The 23,202-nt window shown below is 36.9% G+C and overlaps 5 non-coding genes and 2 pseudogenes across 5 annotated transcripts; all 7 read left to right on the top strand.

Annotated features, from left to right (window-relative positions):
* Window positions 1-9,878: 9,878 nt before the first annotated feature.
* LOC147787276 (signal recognition particle RNA) lies at window positions 9,879-10,173 on the top strand. The gene has a single exon (XR_015414060.1).
* A 172-nt stretch (window positions 10,174-10,345) lies between these two features.
* Window positions 10,346-10,646, top strand: LOC147787275 (signal recognition particle RNA). Its single transcript, XR_015414061.1, has one exon.
* Window positions 10,647-11,067: 421 nt separating this feature from the next.
* On the top strand, window positions 11,068-11,358 carry LOC147787274 (signal recognition particle RNA). The gene has a single exon (XR_015414062.1).
* A 1,222-nt stretch (window positions 11,359-12,580) lies between these two features.
* On the top strand, window positions 12,581-12,878 carry LOC147787273 (signal recognition particle RNA). The gene has a single exon (XR_015414080.1).
* A 180-nt stretch (window positions 12,879-13,058) lies between these two features.
* On the top strand, window positions 13,059-13,344 carry LOC147787272 (signal recognition particle RNA; annotated as a pseudogene).
* A 181-nt stretch (window positions 13,345-13,525) lies between these two features.
* LOC147787271 (signal recognition particle RNA) lies at window positions 13,526-13,828 on the top strand. Its single transcript, XR_015414006.1, has one exon.
* Window positions 13,829-13,917: 89 nt separating this feature from the next.
* Window positions 13,918-14,112, top strand: LOC147787270 (signal recognition particle RNA; annotated as a pseudogene).
* Window positions 14,113-23,202: the final 9,090 nt, after the last annotated feature.

The raw sequence follows: 23,202 nt of genomic DNA, 5'->3' as shown, positions 1-23,202 counted from the left end.
CAAATGTTTCAACTAGACCTATTACACAATCCAAGACCAAGAATATTCAACGAGCATTCATTTTTCATCCTCAAAATTGGATAGGCTTGATTCAACTTCCATTCCATGTGATAAAAGTTGATTTGATTGAAGAACTACCATTTGGAGCTCTAAAAGTGAATATTTGCACAAGATCAAGTTTTTATAAATAGCACTTGATTGATAATTTATCTGCCTACTTTCTTTATTATTTTAATTTCTTAACTTCTTGTAGTTACAAGAGCAAAAAGGTGAGAACTTACTTGGTAAAAGGGAGAATTTTTGTGAATAAAATTAAGCTCTAAACGAGACTTCCCCCCTTTGAAATTTGAGCATCATCTCTGTCATTTCTAAGTTTCATGCAATTCTTATGGTCGATTGCATTCGAGTCGTTCAATCAAGTCTTAATCAAGATTAATTGTGGAGTGACTCAATTTAGAAGAAGGTTTCAAATCTTGCTTCTAAATCTTTTACCTTAAGAGGTAATCTACTTTTAACTATCTCTGGGTTGATTCGAGTTTTGTATAAGAATGTGTAATTTCTTTGATTCAAGGGTTTTGCTTAAAAAAAAAAGCTTGGATTGTTGGGCTGAGGATTGAGTTGCCTTATCACCCACGCTCCAAAGTTCGCTCCCATCCACGACCAACTCCTAGTTACGTGAAAAAAATGTAAACATGGAATAAAAAGTCAATAAATAATAGCCTACTTGTAGGCTCTTAATGGAAACCTTAAGCTAGGATGTTATCTCTTATTGAGTTATCAGGGTCTTGGCAGGTAGAGCTTATATTCTTACATGTCCCTTATGGATTCTAAAATTTTTTCCATAAAGTAACCTTTAGTTCTCTTCCCGTAAACACATGAGTGGTGTGATCATGATCATATCATCCTGCTATTAAATTCTGATGTTGTGTATCTCATCTAAGAGAGGGAAATAGGAGGCCCTCCTTATCATCCTACTCATGATACATAGCGTAGGACATCCCATATAAAAGAGGAATAGGGCCATTGTTGCACACCAAGGGGTGAGAGATAACGATCACTTTTGGGTATGAATCCTAGCAACCTTATTTACCATGGTATTCACTTGATCCTAGGTATATTCTTTGGAACATGGTTTATAAATTAACATAGGCTTATATATTATATCATGGAGTAGCATCAAAACTCATTAGTTTTAACTTAGCTAAACATGAAAGGGAAACCTAACGTGATTCCATGGGCGTGAAAATTTACTTGTAACTTGATTTGGGCGAAGGACATTATGGTCATTTTACACCTCCGATTTAGGCCTTTATTGTTCTAATATTTTTCTTTCATGTACCATTAATTCATACTTGACTTAGGTTATATATTAAAATCCAATCAATTCTCTCAAGTATTTCTTCAGAAAACTCAAAGATGTTTATTTACCTCTTGTCTGGTGTTCGGAGCCTCGTTTCTTGAGCTTCTTGCAAATGGGTCACCAATCGAAAGGAATGATGGGTCGTGGGTTGGCTGTAGTGATGGGTTGCCCGAATTCAAACAAAATTTGACCCTATCCTGTTGTCTTCTTTGCTCGATTCACGCGTCTTTTTGTCTGCCTTTCTCTTTCTTCTCGACACCTTTTGACTCCATTTATCCGTTGCTCCTCTGTTCATATCTCAACTATGGTGAGTCCCTATTTGCTTGCCATACGTTCCCACGACGTTGTAGTGTCTTGTACCTACACGATTCGACTATCTTTATACCCCAGTATTCAAAAATTGTAAATTTGTTGACGGTGAAGAAAAACACAAGGGACAACATGAATGCAAGTATCTTACCGTGGGTATGCTTGGAGTCATGGGCTGAAAAAGAATGGTAGAAAATTAGGCGAAGAAAATACTTCTTTCACTACTTTTTAACCATATTTATGATTGTAGGGCTAAAAGAATGGTAGATAATTGTAAACGTCACCTAATATCTTAATTGATTTTATGTGTTGAAACCCTATCAAATACAAAACTGAAAAAACGAGGACACATCGGTAATTTTCGAAGTTTTGAAAGTATATGAAGGTACTATTTATTTTTTGAAGCTAAAAGATTTATCACACAAATTCTTATAAATATTTGTGGTCCCATAGTCTAGTGATTAAGACATTGGACTCTGAATCTAGTAACGTAAGTTCAAATCTTGATGGGACTTATTTTATATTTTATTCTATTTCATATGGGCCTGGTAATTTTATATTTTATTCTATTTCATATGGGCCTGGTAAGAGTGAAATATGCCTATCTTCAGGATGCCCTCTTACTCTCAGCGTTTTTCTTTGTTTTTTTATTTATCAATTCACATAGTCTATATGCCTATCTTCAGGATGCCCTCTTACTCTCAGCGTTTTTCTTTGTTTTTTTATTTATCAATTCACATAGTCTATCTAAATTCTAACATTTTCTTTGTGTATTCATGATTGTTAAAGTGAAACTATCAAATTAAAAATTATATTATGGAATAATTTCAACGATTTTTTTCTCCTCTATGATTACTGCCATAAACATAATTTTAAATAATCAAATTTTACATAGGTTTAGAACTAAAAGGTAGGATAATAATACTTCTACATGAATTTCATTATTAATAAAATAATGATTACACATTCAATCAAACATAATAAATAATGTCAAACATATGGGCATTTGGTTTGGTAATATGATTCTTGCTTTGGGTGTGAAGTCTCGTGTTCATAATTAGATCGAATGACTATTTCTTTTTATCTAAAACCTTTTTTTTTTTTTTTTTTTTTTTACTTTTTTTTTTTCCTTTCCTTCTCATTAGTCCTCGAGAACCCTAATTAGGCATGGAGGACAAAATGGGCAAAACACTAATTTCTCACACTTGGGTGTTACACAATCATTGCTCGTGGAGTGGGTATAGTGACTGGTTGAAGGAGAATCATAGTGTAGGTGAGTAGTTGGTATCGTGAGGAAGAAGATGGTTTGAGTTAACCGACCCAAATTGCTTCACTTGAACCTGACCTCACCGATCCAATTGGATTAGACATAATCGTCAATTCTTACTACTCGAAGTTATATGCTATCTAGGCCTTTGTGTTGCTTTTCTAGGTTATAACCTATAACATTGCTTTGAAAACCTTCTTTCAATCTTGCTTTCAAACTCTCTTTCAAAAATCTCTCTGCTCTCATTTTCTAGAACCTTCTTCTCAAAATTTGGCAAGAGCCTTCAATATATGTTACCCGGCTGTTGGCAATGCGAATCTAAATTGGCTTTACTCACTCGATGTTTGCAAGAATGTCAACCAATTAGGTGAGGGATGATGTTACGGTCATGCTCGTCCAAGGCGTATAGCTCAATGGCCACATGTCCATGCAATGCCAAACTCTTTATTTGATTTCATGTTATATTATCGTATTATTGTATTTTCTTTTGTATGACTGTTCGGCGAAACTAGATCTAGGCCAGACCTCAATAGCCTCAAAATGTACTATAGGGGGATGCAACTAAATGTCAACTCTCCCAAGCCAAAATTTGCATGATTGTTCGGTGAAATCATGTCTAGGCCTGCCATACCTAAATCGCCTAAAAATGTACTACAGGGGGATGTGACTAATCGTTAATTCTTCCTATCGGAAGTAATATGCTATCTAAGCTATTGTATTACCTTTCTCGCTTATAGCCTATAAAATTGTTCCAAAACCTTATTTCAAATTTTCTTACAAAATCTATTATGAAAATCTATCTGCCCTTGTTTTCTAAAACCTTCTTCTCAAAATTGGGTCAGAGGTTTGAGCATACATTGCTTGGCCCGTAGGTGACGCGAATCCAAATTGGCTTGCCTCACTCGGGAGTGAATGTGGCACAATCGCTAGGCCTCGAAGGGGTAAATTGTGAGATCTCACATATATTGGAGAGAGAGGAAAGAGTGCTAGCAAGGACATTGGCCCCCAAGGAGGATGGATTGTTAGACCTCAAATTCATTGAAGAGGGGGGTGTGAAAACCTCTCCCTAGCCGGTCCCATTTTAAAAACCTGGATTGTTACAAACCTGGATTTTAAAAACCTGGAAAGTCTGAAAAGGAAAGCGCAAAGAGGATTGGATTGTTACAGATGGTATCAGAGTAAGAAACTGGGTGGTATGCCAGTGAGAAAGCTGAAACTCAAAGAGGGGTGGATTGTGAGATCTCACATCGATTGGAGAGAGGAACGAGTGTTAGCGAGAATGCTGGGCTCCAAAGGGGGTGGATTGTGAGATCCCACATTGATTGGAGAGAGAAACGAGTGCCAGCGAGGATGCTGAGCCACGAAAAGGGGTAGATTGTAAGATCCCACATCGATTGGAGAGAGGAACGAGTGCCAGCAAGGATGCTGGGCCTCAAAGGGGGGTGATTGTGAGTTCCCACATCGATTGAAGAGAGGAATGAGTGCTAGTGAGGATGATGGATCCGGAAGGAGGGTGGATTGTGAGATCCAACATTTGTTGGAGACGGAAACAAAACATTCTTTATAAGGGTGTGGAAACCTTGAAGAACTTAAGGGGAAGTTTGAAAGGAAAAGCCTAAAGAAACAATATCTGCTAGCGGTGAGCTTGGGCTGTTACATATACTAAGTTAAAATGAAGGTTAGTCTATGGCCCTCTGATAAGTATCATAGTGTTCCAAATGTTTCAGCTAAATCTATTACACGGTCCAAGACCAACAATATTCAACAAGCATTCATTCTTCATCATCAAAATTTTATAGGCTCGATTCAACCTCCATTCCATGTGATACAAGTTGATTGGATTAAGGAATGACCATTTAGTGGGCATTTGAACAATTGAAAATTTGTTTTGTGGAATGACTATAAATACCCACAAATTATTATGTAAAAGGTAGATTTTGAATGAAATTTAGCTCTCAAATCTGGACTTTCATCCTTAGAACTTTGAGCATCATCTTTGTCATTTCTAAATTTCATGCAGTTCTTGCTGTAGATTGCATCTGAGTCATTCAATCCAGCCTTGATCAAGTTGAATTGTGTAGTGACTTAACTTGGAACAATGTTTCAAATCTTGGTTCTAGATGTTTGATCTTAAGAAGTAATCTACTTTTAGCCTCATCTTTTTGTTTATCCAAATTTTGTACAGGAAGAGTTAATTTCTTTGATTCAACCGTTTTGTATTCAACAAAAACTTCGATTGTTGGGCTTAGATTATGATTGTCTTATCACCAACGCTCCAAAGTTCGCTCCCATCCACGACCAACTCCTAGCCTGAAAAAAAATGTAAACATGGAGTGAATAAAAAGTTAATAAGTAGCCTACTTGTAGGCTCTTAATGGCAACCTTAAGCTAGGATGTTATCTTTTATTGTGTCTTCAGGGTCTTGGCACTTAGAGCTTATAATCTTACCTGTCACTTACTGATCCTAAAATATTTTCTCTAAAGTAATCTTTAGTTCTCTTCCCGTGAACACATGAGTGGTGCTATCACGATCATCTCATCTAGATTGTAAATTCAGATGCATGTATCTCATCTAATTGAGGGAAATAGGAGACAATCCTCATCATCTTGCTCATGATACATAGTGTAGGGCATCCCACATAAAAAAGGAATAGGAGCATTGTCGCACACCGCGTGATGGGAGATAACGGTCACTTTTGGTTTTGAATCCTACCAACTTATTTACCATGATATTCATTGATCCTAGGTATTCTTAGAACATGGTCTATAAATGAACATAGGCTTATACATTATATCATGGAGTAGCATCAAAACTCATTAGTTTTTAATTTAGGTAAACATTAAAGAACAACCTAACGTGATTCGATGGGCGTGAAAACTTACTAGTAACTTGATAACCCCCTTTCAAGATCGTCTATACAGTTCCATGTTACTTAATGTTTCAAAAGTCGTAAAACGAGGTTATTTTGGGCGAATAGCATTATGGTCATTTTAAACCTCCTCTCGGTTTACCATCTTAGGAATATCCAATGGCTACCAAATTTCATACGTTTGTTTAACTCAGAATAATATTTCGAGTATTAAAATTTAATAAGAAGCGGAGCTTATTTATGGGGTTAATTTAATGTTACTTAATTTTTTAGCAAAACGTCCTGTTTCGGCTCTTACCTCACGATTCTTAATATTTTTCTTTCATGTACCATTAATTCACATTTGACTTAAGGTATATATTGAAATTCAAGTGATTTCCATAAGTATTTTTTTAAAAAGCTTCTTGTGTTCGATTTTCTCCAAATTTTCTTTGGCAACTTCCTTAGTGAGTCTTGTTTGAGCCGTGGGCAGCAAATGGGTCACCAACCGAAAGGAATGATGGGCTGTGGGTTGTCTGTAGTGATGGGTTGCCGAAATTCAAACCAAATCTGACCATATCCCGTTGTCTTCTTCGCCTGATTCACGCGTCTTTCTGTCTGCCTTTCTCTTTCTTCTCGAGATCTTTTGACTTCATTTTTTCTGTCACTCCTCCATTTAGATCTCAACTATGGTGAGTTCCTATTGGCTTGCCTTACACTCCCACGCCGTTGTACTGTCTTGTACGCATCTACACAATGTCACTGTCTTTGTACCTCAGTATTAACAAATTTTAAGTTTGCCGACAGTGAAGAAAAATGCAAGGGATGACGTGAATGCAAGTATCTTACCGTGGGTATGGTTGGATTCATGTGATAAGGCAACCCTAATCCAAACTCCAACGATCCAAGCTTTTGTTGAAGCAAGAACCCTTGAATAAATGAAATTAACACCTCCTTATACAAAATTTCTATCAACCAAAAGATGCTAGAATTAGATTACTTCTTAAGAACGAAGATCTAGAAGCAAGATTTGGAACCTTGTTCTAAATTGAGTCACTCCACAATCAAACTTAACCCAGGCTTGATTGAATGGCTCAAATGCAATGTACAACAAGAATTGCTTGAAACTTAGAAATGACAAGGATAATGCGTCGGATTTCTAAGGGTGAAAGTCTCAATTTGAGATCTCAATTTCATTCGTTCACAATCAAATTTTATTTACAGTCGCTCCACAAAAGAAGTTTGTGGTAGTGATTCAATCATGATCCCCTTAAATCCCCACAAAAGACGAGGTCAATTTGACCATTACAAACTTTATGGAATTAAAAATAATAAATAATGTTTTCTAACAACTCATGAAATGATGCTTACAACTTCATCCGCTACTTCAATCGTGCAAATATTCACTTCTAAAGCTCCAAATGGTCATTCCTCAATTCAATCACCTTGTAACACATGAAATGATGGTTGAACCGAGCCTATCCAATTTTGTAAATGAAGTATGAATGCTTGTTGAATCTTCTTGGCCTTAGATGGTGTAATAGGTATAGTTGGAACATTTGGAACACCATGATTCTTATCACCATGGGCTGAAAAAGAATAGTAGAATAATTGGACAAAGAAAATACTTCTTTCACTACCTTTTTAACCATATTTATGATGGTTGGGTTGAATAAGAATGGTAGAATAATTGTAAACTGATCTAATATATTAATTGATTTTAATATCTTGAAGCCCTATCAAATACAAAACTAAAAAAAAAAGCCAGAACACAGCAATCATTTTCAAAGTCTAGTGATTAGGACGTTGAACTTTGAATTTAGTAACATAAGTTCAAATCTTGACCTATTTTATGTTTGTGAGTAGTAATTTAAAGTTTGTTCTTTTTTCTTCCAAATCTTATTATTAAGAAATTCCATTACTAAAAGTAGGAGAGAAATAAGTGAGAAAGTATCTTAATATAAATCTAAGGAGGAAATTCCTCCATTTTCCTAAATTTCATTAATACTCTCTTTCTTTATTAAAAAAGTAATGATTATACATTCAATATAACATTATTGTGGTGCGAGAGGTCCCGAGTTCAATTCTTGAAATTCCCCTCCAAGTTAATGTTAGAATCGTACAACAACGCACACGCTCGATCTAGATGAACACAAAGAACAGGATAGAGAAGAGTGCAAGGAAAACTCTGACTAAAAGGATTTTTCTATTGATGACTTCACGTATGTACAACAAGAGAGTCCAGAAAATACAAAGTTACATCTCAAATCTCTACCTATATAGTTCAATTTACTATATATAGCTTTACCAGATTTACCCATCTATTATATATAGTTCAATTTACTATATATAGCTTTACCAAACTTAACCATGAACTATATATAGCTTTACCAGACTTAACCATCTATGACTTCACGTATGGTAGCAGTGAGTTTGGGGTGTTACATATACTAAGTTAAAGATGAAGGTATTCATGGCCCTCTAATAAGTATCATGATGTTCCAAATGTTTCAACTAGACTTATTATACAATCCAAGGCCAAGAATATTCAACAAACATTCATTCTTCATTTATAAATTGGATAGACTCGATTCAACCTCCATTTCATGTGTTACCAGCTGTTTTGATTCAGTAAGGATCATTTGGAGTTTCGAAAGTGAATATTTACTCGGTTGAAGTGGAGAATGGAGTTGCTATATATATCACTTAATTGATAATCTATTTGCAAACTTTATTTATTATTATAATTCCATAACTTGTTGCATTCCCCCATGGGATTGGGAAGTTACTTGTCAAAGTGGTCATAATTTGATCGAGGCTTGATTGAATGACTCAGATGTAATCGTACCATAAGAATGACATGAAACTTAGAAATGACAGAGCTGATGCTCAAATTTCTAAGGGTGGAAATCCCAACTTGATAGCTTCATTTTATTCATAAAAAATCTCCATTTTACATAGAACTTTCAACTCTTCAAATGCTCACTAAATGTAGGCTTTTAAGGGAAACCTTATTAGGATGTTATCTCTTATTGAGTTTCCAGGGCTTGACACTTAGAGCTTATATTCTTAAATATCACTTTCTGATCCTAAAAACTTTTCCCTAGAGTAAGCTTATATTCTCAATAAATTGCCTACTTGTATGTAGGCTTTTAATTACAACCTTAAGTTAAGCTAGGAACGTAACCACGACCAGCTCTTAGTTACCTAAGAAAAAAATGTAATAACGACTAACTCCTAGTTACATTAAAAAAAAAAAAAAAATTGTAACCACGACTAGCTCCTAGTTACCGACAAAAAAAATTAAACCACGACTAGCTCTCAGTTACTGGGACTTAAGTTCTTTAGCTTCTAGTATCTGAACTACCTCAAATTTTTTTTCCACAAACTCCTTATTGTGTCTAGTTTCTTGAACCATAAGATTTTTCATGAGTACCGGACTGGAAGGAGATGTAAACTGAGAAAAATCAAGGGAAAGTCGAAATTTAGGTTGACATGGCTGGTTCAACTGAACAGACCACGTCATTGTCTTCTTCCTCTGGATAGGACGAAGATGCACACGTCCTTTGCACCGCCGTCTAAAACTCGAGCTTCACAACATCATTCATAATATTTCTCCCCTCAATTTCTTCATGAAACTTAAAGATTTTGTTACAAGGAAGAGCTAGGGATTGATTTCATACCGGTGAATTGTAGCACAAGATATTCCCTTACAAAGTTTGTCCAAAAATTGATTTCTGGTCAGAGCTTGGTAATGTGAGCTTGTAACCCATATGGGGGCAACAAAGTAGTCGGAGGTTGTCTCAGCTCATTGGTTAGGGTTGTTGGAGTTGTTCTTCGACCTATTCATGGCCCTTAGAGTTGAAGGAAACCGCGTGAAGCTGGTTTCACAGAACAGCATAACCTTTCGTTTTTTTTACATATATTTTTGGTGGCTTTGACAATGGACATCGAGCTTGCCATTTGTTTTGAATAAATGCATTTATCTATTTTACCTCTAAATATGATGCATTTCTGTGCTACAACAATCCCACATTGATAGATTTAAAATTGGATGTAGTCTTCATAAAGTAGTCATCGTCTTAAGGAAATCGCCGAGCTTGGTAATGTGAGCTTGTAACCCATATGGGGTCAACAAAGTGGTTGGAGGTTGCCTCAGCCCATTTGTTAGGGTTGTTGGAGTTGTTCTTTGGCCTATCCATTCCAAGTAGGGAGTTGGGCTATGGGCTTTGGGCGAAGGCCTCATGTGCATGGCCTTTAGAGTTTCAAGGAAACCGCGTGAGGCTTGTTTCATAGAGCAGCGTGACCTTCTACTCTTGTCGGTGAAAGGATAGCGGGTCGATTCTCCTATGCCCATCTTGGTAGTCCTCAACCTGACATCTATTTTACCTCTAAATATGATACATTTCTGTGCTAGACCAATCCCACATTGATAGATTTAAATTTGCATGTAGTCTTCATAAAGTAGAAATTGTCTTAAGGAAATCGCCGAGCTTGGTAATGTGAGCTTGTAGCCCATATGGGGGCAACAAAGTGGTTGGAGGTTGGCTCAGACCATTGGTTAGGGTGGTAATGTGAGCTTGTAACCCATATGGCGGCAACAAAGTGGTTGGAGGTTGGCTCAGCCCATTGGTTAGGGTTGTTGGAGTTGTTCTTTGGCCTGTCCATTCCAAGTAGGGAGTTGGGCTATGGGCTTTGGGCGAAGGCCTAGTGTCCATGGCCCTTAGAGTTGAAGGAAACCGCGTGAGGTTGGTTTCACAGAGCAGCGTAACCTTTCCGCTCTTGTCGGTGGAAGGATAGCGAGTCGATTCTCCTAGGCCCTGCATTTATCTATTTTACCTCTAAATATGATACATTTCTGTGCTACAACGATCCCACATTGATAGATTTAGAATTGGATGTAGTCCTCATAGAGTAGTCATTGTGTTAAGGAAATCGTCGAGCTTGGTAATGTCAGCTTGTAACCCATATGGGGCAACAAAGAGGTCGGAGGTTGTCTCAGCTCATTGGTTAGGGTTGTTGGAGTTGTTCTTCGTTCATGGCCCTTAGAGTTGAAGGAAACCGCGTGAAGCTGGTTTCATAGAACAGCGTAACCTGTCGTTTTTTTTACATATATTTTTGGTGGCTTGGACAATGGACATCGAGCTTGCCATTTGTTTTGAATAAATGCATTTATCTATTTTACCTCTAAATATGATGCATTTCTGTGCTACAACAATCCCACATTGATAGATTTAAAATTGGATGAGTCTTCATAAAATAGTCATCGTCTTAAGGAAATCGCCGAGCTTGGTAATGTGAGCTTGTAACCCATATGGGGTCAACAAAGTGGTTGGAGGTTGCCTTAGCCCATTTGTTAGGGTTGTTGGAGTTGTTCTTTGGCCTGTCAATTCCAAGTAAGGAGTTGCGCTATGGGCTTTGGGCAAAGGCCTCATGTGCATGGCCCTTAGAGTTGAAGGAAACCGCGTGAGGCTTGTTTCACAGAGCAACGTGACCTTCCGCTCTTGTCGGTGGAAGGATGGGTCGATTCTCCTAGGCCCATCTTGGTAATCCTCAACCTGACATCTATTTTACCTCTAAATATGATACATTTTTGTGCTAGACCAATCCCACATGGATAGATTTAAATTTGCATGTAGTCTTCATATAGTTATCATTGTCTTAAGGAAATCACCGAGCTTGGTAATGTGAGCTTGTAACCCATATGGCGGCAACAAAGTGGTTGGAGGTTGGCTCAGCCCATTGGTTAGGGTTGTTGGAGTTGTTCTTTGGCATGTCCATTCCAAGTAGGGAGTTGGGGCTATGGGCTTTGGGCAAAGGCCTTAGTGTCCATGGCCCTTAGAGTTGAAGGAAACAGCGTGAGGCTGGTTTCACAGAGCAGCGTAACCTCCTTCCACAGGTCGATTCTCTATACCCATCTTGGTAGTCCTCAACCTAACATCCATTTTTTTTCTTTTTTTTTTTACATATATTTTTGGTGGCTTGGACAATGGAAATCGAGCCTGCCATTTGTTTTGAATAAATGCATTTATCTATTTTACCTCTAAATATGATACATTTTTGTGCTATAATGATCCCACATTGATAGATTTAGAATTGGATGTAGTCCTCATAAAGTAGTCATTGTGTTAAGGAAATCGTCGAGCTTGGTAATGTCAGCTTGTAACCCATATGGGGGCAACAAAGTGGTCGGAGGTTGTCTCAACTCATTGGTTAGGGTTTTTGGAGTTGTTCTTCGGCCTGTTCATGGCCCTTAGAGTTGAAGGAAACCGCGTGAAGCTGGTTTCACAGAACAGCGTAACCTTTCTTTTTTTTTTTTTCACATATATTTATGGTGGCTTGGACAATGGAAATCGAGCCTGCCATTTGTTTTGAATAAATGCATTTATCTATTTTACCTCTAAATATGATACATTTCTGTGCTACAACGATCCCACATTGATAGATTTAGAATTGGATGTAGTCTTCATAAAGTAGTCATTGTCTTAAGGAAATCGCTGAGCTTGATAATATGAGCTTGTAACCCATATGGGGGCAACAAAGTGGTTGGAGGTTGTCTCAGCCCATTGGTTCGGCTTGTTGAAGTTTTTCTTCGTGCCTGGTAACCTTTCATTTTTTTTACATATATTTTTGGTGGCTTGGACAATGGAAATCGAGCTTGCCATTTGTTTTGAATAAATGCATTTATCTATTTTACCTCTAAATATGATACATTTCTGTGCTAGACCAATCCCACATTGATAGATTTAAATTTGTATGTAGTCTTCATAAAGTAGTTATTGTCTTAAGGAAATCGCTGAGCTTGGTAATGTGAGCTTGTAACCTATATGGGGGCAACAAAGTGGTTGGAGGTTGGCTCAGCCCATTGGTTAGGGTTGTTGGAGTTGTTCTTTGGCCTGTCCATTCCAAGTAGGGAGTTGGGCTATGGGCTTTGGGCGAAGGCCTAGTGCCCTGCCCTTATAGAGTTGAAGGAAACCGCGTGAGGCTGGTTTCACAGAGCAGCATAACCTTCCGCGGATAGCGGGTCGATTCTCCTAGGCCCAATATAAACCAACCAAACCTCTTGGTAGTTCTCAGCCTGACATCGCCTTTTTTTTTTACATATATTTTTGGTGGCTTGGACTATGGACATCGAGCTAGCCACTTGCTTGAATGAATGTATTTATCTATTTTACTTATAAATATGATAGATTTTTCCATTACAACAATCCCACATTGATAGATTTAAAATTGGATGTAGTCTTCATAACGTAGTCATTGTCTTAAGAAAATCGCCGAGCTTGGTCATGTGAGCTTGCAACCCATATGGGGGCAACAAAGTTGTTGGAGGTTGGCTCAGCTCATTGGTTAGGGTTGGAGTTGTTCTTTGGCCTGTCCATTCCATGTAGGGAGTTGGGCTATGGGCTTTGGGCGAAGGCCTAGTGTCCATGGCCCTTGGAGTTGAAGGAAACCGCGTGAGGCTTGTTTCACAGAGCAGCGTTACCTTCCGTGGATAGCGGGTTGATTCTCCTAGGCCGAGTATAAACCTCTTGGTAGTCCTCAGCCTGACATTAACTTTTTTTTTTACATATATTTTCGGTGGCTTGAACTATGGACATCAAGCTAGCCACTTGTTCTGAATGAATGTATTTATCTATTTTACCTATAAATATGATAGATTTTTCAATTACAACAATCCCACATTGATAGATTTAAAATTGGATGTAGTCTTCATAACGTACTCATTGTCTTAAGTAAATCGCTGAGCTTGGTCATGTGAGCTTGTAACCCATATGGGGGCAACAAAGCGGTTGGAGGTTGGCTCAGCCCATTGGTTAGGATTGTTGGAGTTGTTCTTCGGCTTGTCCATTCCAAGTAGGGAGTTGGGCTATGGGCTTTGGGCGAAGGCCTAGTGTCCATGGCTCTTAGAGTTGAAGGAAATCGCGTGAGGCTGGTTTCAAAGAGCGGCGTAACCTTCCGCTCTTGTCGGTGGAAGGATAGCGGGTCGATTCTCCTAGGCCCAATATAAACCTCTTGGTAGTCCTCAACCTGACATCCACTTTTTTTTTTTTTTTTTTTTTTACATATATTTTTGGTGCCTTGGACAATGGACATGGAGCTTGCCATTTGATTTGAATGAATGCATTTTTCTATTTAGGGTTGTTGGAGTTGTTCTTTGGCTTGTCCATTCCAAGTAGGGAGTTGGGCTATGGGCTTTGGGCGAAGGCCTAGTGTCCATGGCTCTTAGAGTTGAAGGAAACCACGTGAGGCTGGTTTCACAGAGCGGCGTAACCTTCCGCTCTTGTGGTGGAAGGATAGCGGGTCGATTCTCCCAGGCCCAATATAAACCTCTTGGTAGTCCTCAACCTGACATCCACTTTTTTTTTTTTTTTTTTTTTTTTTTTTTTTTTTTTTTTTTTTTTTTTTTTTTTACATATATTTTTGGTGGCTTGGAGAATGGACATCGAGCTTGCCATTTGATTTGAATGAATGCATTTGTCTATTTTACCTCTAAATATGATACATTTCTGTGCTACAACAATCCCACATTTATAGATTTAAAATTGGATGCAGTCTTCATAAAGTAGTCATTTCTTGACACGTGTGTCATCGTGTTCATACACGACATCTTTATGTCCTCGAAATAGATCATGTTATGACCCATTCTTATGACACATGGTGTCGAAGGATGAGGTTTGAGTAGACATCGCAATAGTGGAAGCTATCACTAAGTGGGCTCGCCTGAGTACAGTCACCGAAGTATGCAGTTTTCTGGAATTTGTAGGATACTAGTTCATGCAAGATTTTGCTAAGATAGCTTCACCGCTCACGTAGTTGACTGGGAAGGGTGTTCTGTTTATATGGAATGATGCGTATGAGGCCAGCTTCCAACATCTAAAATAGAGGTTATTGTCGGCTCTAGTGCCCACGGTCCAGGAGAGCTCAAGAGTATATGTGATTTATAGTGATGCTTCTAATAAAGGGTTAGGATGTGTATTGATGCCACATAGAAAGATGATTGTCTATACCTCGTGTCAGTTGGTTGCAATGGTGTTGGCACTTAAAATCTGTGGGCACTACTCGTATGGAGAAAATACTCATATCTACATTGACCACAAGATCTTGAAGTAGTTTTTTTTCACCCAAAAGGAACTGAACATGAGATAAAAAAAAATGGCTAGAGCTGGTGAAGGACTACGATATAGACATCCAATACCATCCCAAATGAAAACATAGTCATTGATGCCCTAAGCTGAACGACGGCCCACTCATCGGCCATGATGAATAGAGAGACACGAGTGCAGATAGTTTTAAGCAAGCGAAGATAGCAGTGATGAGCAAAGGAGTTGTAGCACAGATGGATCAACTGACAATCTATCCTACATTTCGACATTGGATTATGGAATCTCGACGAGGGGACCTCATTTAGCAAGGATATTTTTAACAGTTAACAATAGGTTTTGTGGACGATTTCTCCAAGTCGACATATGTTAGTCTGCTGTCTCAAGGAGAATTATGTGTGCGATCGATGGAAGAGCTAAAAAGTGAGAGATGAGATGCTTAAACTTCCAAACTTTTCTTGAGTTTTCATAATTTTAACTACCTTACAGACCAAATCTTAAGAAAAATTTATGGTTCTAGAAATTAGACTCAATCAGGATTTTGTGGAAGAAAATTTGAGGTAATTTGAATATTGGAAGCTCGAGAACGGAAGTCCTGAACATCGACAACGAGGTAAGTAGCCACCTTGAACTTTTCTTAAGAAATACTTGTAGCAATCGCTTGGGTTTTCATATGAACCCTAAATAATATACAAATTAAGGATATATGAAAGAAAAACTCAAAAAACCGTGAGTTAAGGCTCTAAACTTATCAAATTACTCGAGATTTGAGTAACATTAAAACAACCAACTAAATCAACTCTTCTGCCTTTGAAATTCTAATGTTGAGCATCTTATAGCATGTTGAAGTTATATATGAAATTTGGTGGTCATTTGATAAGGATAAGTAGGTAAACCAAGAAACGAAAACTTTACATAAGTTTATTTCTCTTGTCAATGGTCATTACACCTACTAGTATAAATAATTTTAGAATAATCAAACTTTGCATCTTTTTAAAACTAAAATGTATGATAACAATACTTGCACATGGATTTCATTAATATCCATTTCTTCATTAATAATATATGAAAGATCAAATAAATGACCGAAATAATGATGATAGGGTCCCAAATCTAGAAACTAGACCCAATCAGGATTTTGTGGAAGAAAATTTGAGGTAATTTGAATATTGGAAGCTCGAGAACGGAAGTCCTGAACGTCGACAACGAGGTAAGTAGCCACCTTGAACTTTTCTTAAGAAATACTTGTAACAATCGCTTGGGTTTTCATATGAACCCTAAATCAAATACAAATGAAGGATATATGAAAGAAAAACTCAAAAAACCGTGAGTTAAGGCTCTAAACTTATCAAATTACTCGAGATTTAAGTAACGCTAAAACAACCCACTAAATGAACTCCTCTGCCTATGAAATTCTAATGTTGAGCATCTTATAGCATGTTGAAGTTATATATGAAATTTGGTGGTCATTGGATAAGGATAAGCAGGTAAACTAAGAAACGAAAACTTTACATAAGTTTATTTCTCTTGTCAATGGTCATTACACCTACTAGTATAAATAATTTTAGAATAATCAAACTTGGCATCTTTTTAAAACTAAAATGTATGATAACAATACTTGCACATGGATTTCATTAATATCCATTTCTTAATTAATAATATTTGAAAGATCAAATAAATGACCGAAATAATGATGATAGGGTCCCAAATCCAATAATCGGAATACTTATTTCACAACTTTTTTAACCATATTTTTTTATCGTAGGGCTGAAAAAGAATGGTAGAATAATTATACACGTGATCTAATCAATTAATTGATTTTAATGTGTTGAAACCTATCAAATACAAAACTAAAAATTCGAAGTCGTTTTTGTGTTGATTCTTGGACTTTTACCTTCAGCAGTGTGATCTTCCAAAGTTTCAAGGTCAAAGTGGCCAAGATTTGCATTCGAATCGGAGTTTCAAGAACACGTGATTTTCGGTAAGAACTCGTGTTTTTCTCCAAATTCGAAGTCGAATGATAAGACCTATAATTACCGAAAAAATATAGAAAAAATATATTGAAGAAGTAAAATATGAGATCTACGATATTCTTGAAGAAAACTTGTTGATTCAGAATACAAATTGGAAGATCAAAAATCCGAAGGAAATAGATTGAAAACGTAAAAACACCTCACGATTTGGAAATTGAAACACACGCAGGAGAGAGATGGGACGCCGCCATGCGTCGGTTGGCATATAGAGGAGCGCGGCGGAATCGGTGTTAGACACGTAGTGCATTTCAACTTGTGAGGTGTGCCCCGCATGCTAGGCGACATGCGTTAGGCACGCGGATTCGGGTCGGCCCGAGTCTGAACCGACGCTCTGCACGCGATCCAAGAACGCATGAATCGAACAGACGCTCCGACCCGACCCTCTGCAACATGATTGTGCAGAAAGTCGCGCATGGAAGTCGCATGTAGGGACCCTCCAGAGCGCGTGTAGGTGCATGAGTCATCATTTTTCCTTCCGTTCGGCCTCCGTTTGCTTGTTTTTCATCCCTATTTCGATACTACCCTATTATTATGTGAAATAGAACCTATCAAGGAAATTCCAGAATTTTTGGAACCTTCTCCGTCAATAAACTCGAGCTTGGAAAGACACGCATCAACCATGTAAGTAGCCATTTAGATTCCCACGAACAGTACTTGTAGGAACCACTTGAAATAAGCATGCATGCTACTGTACTGGTAAACTTAGCTAGCTAAACCTAGCATATGAGTATGGAAACCATGAAAATGAAATAATTAAAAAAATCAATGGAATCTAAATATGAACGATTATGTATCTGTTTAGATTGAGATTGTGATAATGTAACGACCCGAAATTTTCTAAATTGAAGGTCACTATTGTATACATACCATGAACATTGAGTGCGAAAAGACTTCATTTAAATTTCATAAAATGTAACCTTTGTCTTAAAACACAACCATGGACTTACATGTTTCGAAAACACCTTTAAAACGACATAACAAGCTAAATAAAATAAAAAAACATTTAAATTAAAACATCCTATTCTAGCCTAAGTCTAAGAAAATAAATACCACTACTATGCATGTGTCATGGTCTCGAATTGCGATGTCGTCTACAGCCGTACAGGAATGTCTTGCCTTAACCTAAAAAATGTAGTAGCACATATCTTTGAGTATTTAAAAAAATAGTCAGTAAGTGACCCCACTATTGGGGTTAAATGCAAGAACATGCGCATGCAATGACAGGACCTATCCTTTCAATCTATTTTCCTACGGTACTATCCTAACAGGTAACTTGGATGTGTACCATATACTTTACACACAACCCATACGTGCGAGTATGGACTCACCAGTCAGTTTGCATACCGCTGGGCCACTTTCCTTGTCGGGCGAGCATACTCTGGGAGCTCCTTAGGCCAGACACCCATTAGAACTAGTAACCGCCATGGCAGCATAATGTAAAACAAAATGATCATACCCCTGCCGACAGCATTATGTAAAACATAGTGATCGTACCCCTGTCCATTGTGATGAAATAGAGGTATCCCCTAATGCATGAGCACACATAATGCATGAGGTTCAAAATTTTTTCCATTTTCGACATTATTAAATATAACCCCGCTATTGTTTTACATTCATATCCTATCTTTTCTCATTTTAGTTCTCATTTCATGCATAATTCTAACGGGATTATATTTCATTTCATTTATCGTGATATCATGTCATTCATAACATGTTGTATACCTAGAATTTAGAAAACATAACATAATGTTTCATGCTTTTAACATGTCATTTCATAACATGCAATTCATACAACAATTACCTAAATGGTCACATAAAACAATCTAAACATAACATGTCACATCACAATATATCGTATCATAAACATGTCATATTGTAAACACTTCGTGGTCATATCATTCCCTAACTTATCATAGCCTTAACGTTCTTATACCTATCACAACCATATCGTTACGTGAACGTACCTTAGTCATATCATCATAGGAACGTATCCTAACGCTTTCGAAATCAATCTATCACAAACCTATCCCTTTCTACCCATAACCTAACCGTATTCTTTCATCAATCTCTCCTATCCATAGCACTCCGGTATGTAACTTAACCTTAACGTTTCATGAACGTATCTTACTCCCATTGTTACATTTCGTTTTGTGCATCCTTCTCGTATCCTATCTCAAACATATCATTGAACACATCGTACCATAATTATTATCATATAATTCACAACATATACATAACATATAAGAAGCATATCGATCCACAAACAATTCACACATATCAATATATATGACACGTGCAGACCCACAAGGCACGTGTCAACATCAAATATAACCATGCCGATAGTAAGACCACTTACTTGATTAGCTTAGGCTGATGTCCCGACGTTATTCTTAATGAAAGTCCATTGAAATCTAAGTCAACCTATGTGAACCCATGACATCTGTTTCAAGTTTGAACTTCTACAAAATTGCTTCTCTAATTTATATTGGTCCATGTGTTATACTTCATGCGAACGTTAGAGTCTTTGCATGAGTTAAGTCTTCAAATATTTATATATGTTTGTTATAGTATTATTTTCATACAAACCATTTAATACCTTTTAATATTTTCCAGATATTCTATTTTCTCTCACATGTCTAATACCTTTAACATTTTTTATTGTGCTTCCCTTTTTTTTTCTTTATAATTATATTGACAGTCTTCCCTCCCTATCTTTGGCCTATTGTGCTTCCCTTTTTTTTTTCTTTATAATTATATTAACAGTCTTCCCTCCCTATCTTTGGCTGTATTTCTCTTTTAGTAGTATTTTGTGATTCTGTATTTCATTTTTCTTTCCTTTCCTTTGATTTTGTTAGCCTTGTTTCTGTATTTTCTTTATCTTTCTTTTACCCTGTTAACAGTTATATTCTTCCTTTTTAATTTAATCCATTCATTTGCTTATTCTTTTACTATCATTCATATAAGATTATTGACCATCTAAATAATTGCAACAATTCACAAGATCTAAAATATCATTGGCTTTGATTTCCTAAAAATGAAATTGATATTAAAAAAAAAAGAGAAAGATTTAATATATACCTTAAGAAATGGACAAGATCTCTCTTTGTCATCTCTCTTCCAAATGTGCACGGACCATTCTTGTTTTCTCAAATCTGACCTTTTTGTTTTCTGTTTCATTTTGGAGGGACTTGAGATTGTGGCTCAAGTATTGGTTTGAGGATGGATGATGGGAAGCAATGAGAGATTAGTGGAGAGGACTGGGGGAGGGTTGTTTTTTTGTTTATTTATTTATTTATTTTATTTTAGTTTTTTAAAACGTAATTCTTTTTTTTATAATTTTTTTATTTGTTTATTTCTTTGTACTTATTTACTTATTTATTTATTTTTTGGCTGTTACAAATAATGTATGTATGTATGGGGAGGAAGGAAAACTTGTGAAATCTAAGCATGTTTGTGAATATTGCATGAATTCCTGCATGTTAACTTCAATGCATGATTGCTTGTGTATCTTTCTTGTTGAATATGAAGAAACTATGAGCCTATACTAGGGCGCTTGAGATTAAATAGACTAGACAAAACCCTAGAATGGGGATACCTCAAAAATACCGTGCATTTAGGCCCGTGAGGCGAGTGCCAGCGGACCCAGACTCAGTATTCCAAATCACGACAGGTTTGTGAGACCTTGCACGAGAATCCTAGAGATGAATGATTCCAAGTCTAAGCCACCAAGAGTCCACCCTAGAAAGGCTAGTAGGACACCACGGTAACTGTAGGTAGCCCGCTAGAGTTGAGCAGTGTGGATAGTGTCACCAGAACCTCCACTTCCCTCTCTGCTCCGATACTGTACCGTCGAGACAGAACTTTGGTACTAAGATCGTTGAGCTAGGAAGATCCGGACAGGGAAGTGAGACAGGTGCCTCGACCTAGTGGTGATAGCTAAGGGGTCTTCTGAACAGGACTCCTAGGCGTAGAAACCCATCACTGAGCGAGGGAACGTGAAACCACGTAGAATGACTTAGTAGGTGACTAGCAAACAAGGGATCGCAACCCCTAATTTTAGTTGATGTATGGTCCCGTGGTAGGGTTGTTAGCTAACCTCCACGGATGATGTTCAGACAGAGTTACTTATTCAGATCCAGTCATATGATCTCCTCAGATTTACTTGTGAGGTCGCGCTTCACCTTAGAACACTAAGCATTCCACCGCATAAGATGGACAAGCCTCCTAAGATACAGAAAAGAGAGTTGTAGCTTCATTTGCACTCACTAGAACCCAGAGATAAGATCGTGGATGCCTACTAAGCTAAGGATGCGAAAAGAGCCTACAACTAGGTTGCTTATTTAGTATATTTTTATACTCACCCCGTTTTTTTTTTTTTTGTTCAGGTACCAGTCGAAGCGAGGAGGTGTTCGAGAGCTGCATTGTTACAGAGGGGTGTCGTTCCGGAGCGTCAGTCCATTTTCACATTTGGAGTCTTTTGTATTTTCTTGTATATTTGTATTTCCAATTTGTAACATTTGACCTTGATTTATATTTAATTTTGGTGTCCTTGACTTCCTTTTCTTGTTTAAATTTTATCGAATTTTTATCTTCTATTTTATTTTCTTTTCAATTTTATTTGTTTTCGCTTTCATCTTTTTAGTCACGATTTGGTTTTTCGAAGCCTCGAAAATCGGGTCATGACATTGGGACTTCTACCCTTAGAAATTTGTGCATTATCTTTGTCATTTTCATATTTCATGCAATTCTTGTGGTAGATTGCATCAGAGCTATTCAATCAAGCCTTAATCAAGTTCTATTATGGAGTGACTCGATTTAGAATTTCAAATCTTGCTTCAAGATCTTTGATATTAAGTGATAATTTAATTCTAGCCTTATCTCTTAGTTATCCAAATTTTGTGTAAGGAGTTGTTAATTTTTTTTTATTGGATTATTGCTTTAACAAAAACTTAGATCGTTAGGCTGAGGATTATGATTATCTTATCAGATAATCTCCCAATAAAAGCATGCATAAGAGAACCAAGCTATAACTAAGGCGCTGGAGCTAGAGAGGTTGCAAATTGACTTAAGTTAGTACATTTCCAGTAAACACTACACCCCAGGATTGGGAGCGACCATCATAGGTATAGATGTATACACCTTAAATAGTGGATCAGCTTGGAGGTAGTCCTAAAAATCCTAAGAATAAGAGATAAAGTTTAAACAACCTAGACGCCCCAAAGAACCTAATAGACCTCCAAAACATCCAAGAATGAATTTGTAGAGTTACGACCGACACAATGTAGCAACTCAAGCAAGAAAAATGGACAAGAAGATGTTCCACAACGAAAATCAAACGTTAGAAACTTTTAGAAATGAATGTTTGGAAGGGAGAATTTGGAACACTCGAGCCCTTGCTATAAATTAAATACCCGATCTTTCTTTTCAGCAATTTTATTGATAGACTTAGAGGCCGAATCTTAAGACAATAGAGAAGAGAAAAATGCTTAAAAAAATTACTAGTAAAGATTTTTTTTGAGAAAATTCGGTCAAAGTTGAGCCAAAACAAAATCGTCATTGTAACGACCCAAAAGAGAGAACAATAATAATTAAATAATTAAATAATTAAAATAATAATTTTCCCTAAACTATTCTTCACTAACCCCTCCTTCCTCTCCCAACTATCTCTCCTCAACGAACTCATCAGTAAATATCCGGGATGCATTGGTGGTTCCTACAATGAAAAAAAAAAAGAAAAAAAAATATCAACAACCAAATTTAACAGGAGAGCTGGAGATTTAATTTGGAGAGAGATCTTGTTGTTATTATGGTAAGTCATATCTCAGATCTCTTTTTCATTTATCCAAATCAGATTTCCTTCTCTTTTTCTTGGTCTAATTATTCAGAATTAGTGTTAGGTCATAGAAAATAACTAGAATAGATGAGGCAAATATGTGTCAATAGAATAAAAGAAAATACATAACAGATATAAAAATGGGAGATAGGAAGTAAATACAAAACAGAGAGTAAATGAGAAGAATGGGAACAAAGAATTAATAGGTAAATAAGAAAGGGAAGAGGAAAGAAGAAAGGAAAGATTGAGAAAGAAAATTTATTTGTGAATTTTAGATTTTAACAAAATTAAAGAAAAAAAAAGAAAATACATATAAGATAAAAGGAAAGATTTGGAAGGAAGAATTAATTAGAATACAAAAAAATAGGAGAAGACCTTAGAGAGGCCAGAATACTCAAAATCAAAAGAAAAGACAAATAAATATATATATATATATATAGGAGGCCAAAT

The sequence above is a fragment of the Cucurbita pepo genome, chromosome 18 (assembly GCF_057944985.1).
Source record: "Cucurbita pepo subsp. pepo isolate OVF chromosome 18, ASM5794498v1, whole genome shotgun sequence".
NCBI classification, from domain to species: domain Eukaryota; kingdom Viridiplantae; phylum Streptophyta; class Magnoliopsida; order Cucurbitales; family Cucurbitaceae; genus Cucurbita; species Cucurbita pepo.
This window is presented reverse-complemented; position numbering and strand designations above follow the sequence as displayed.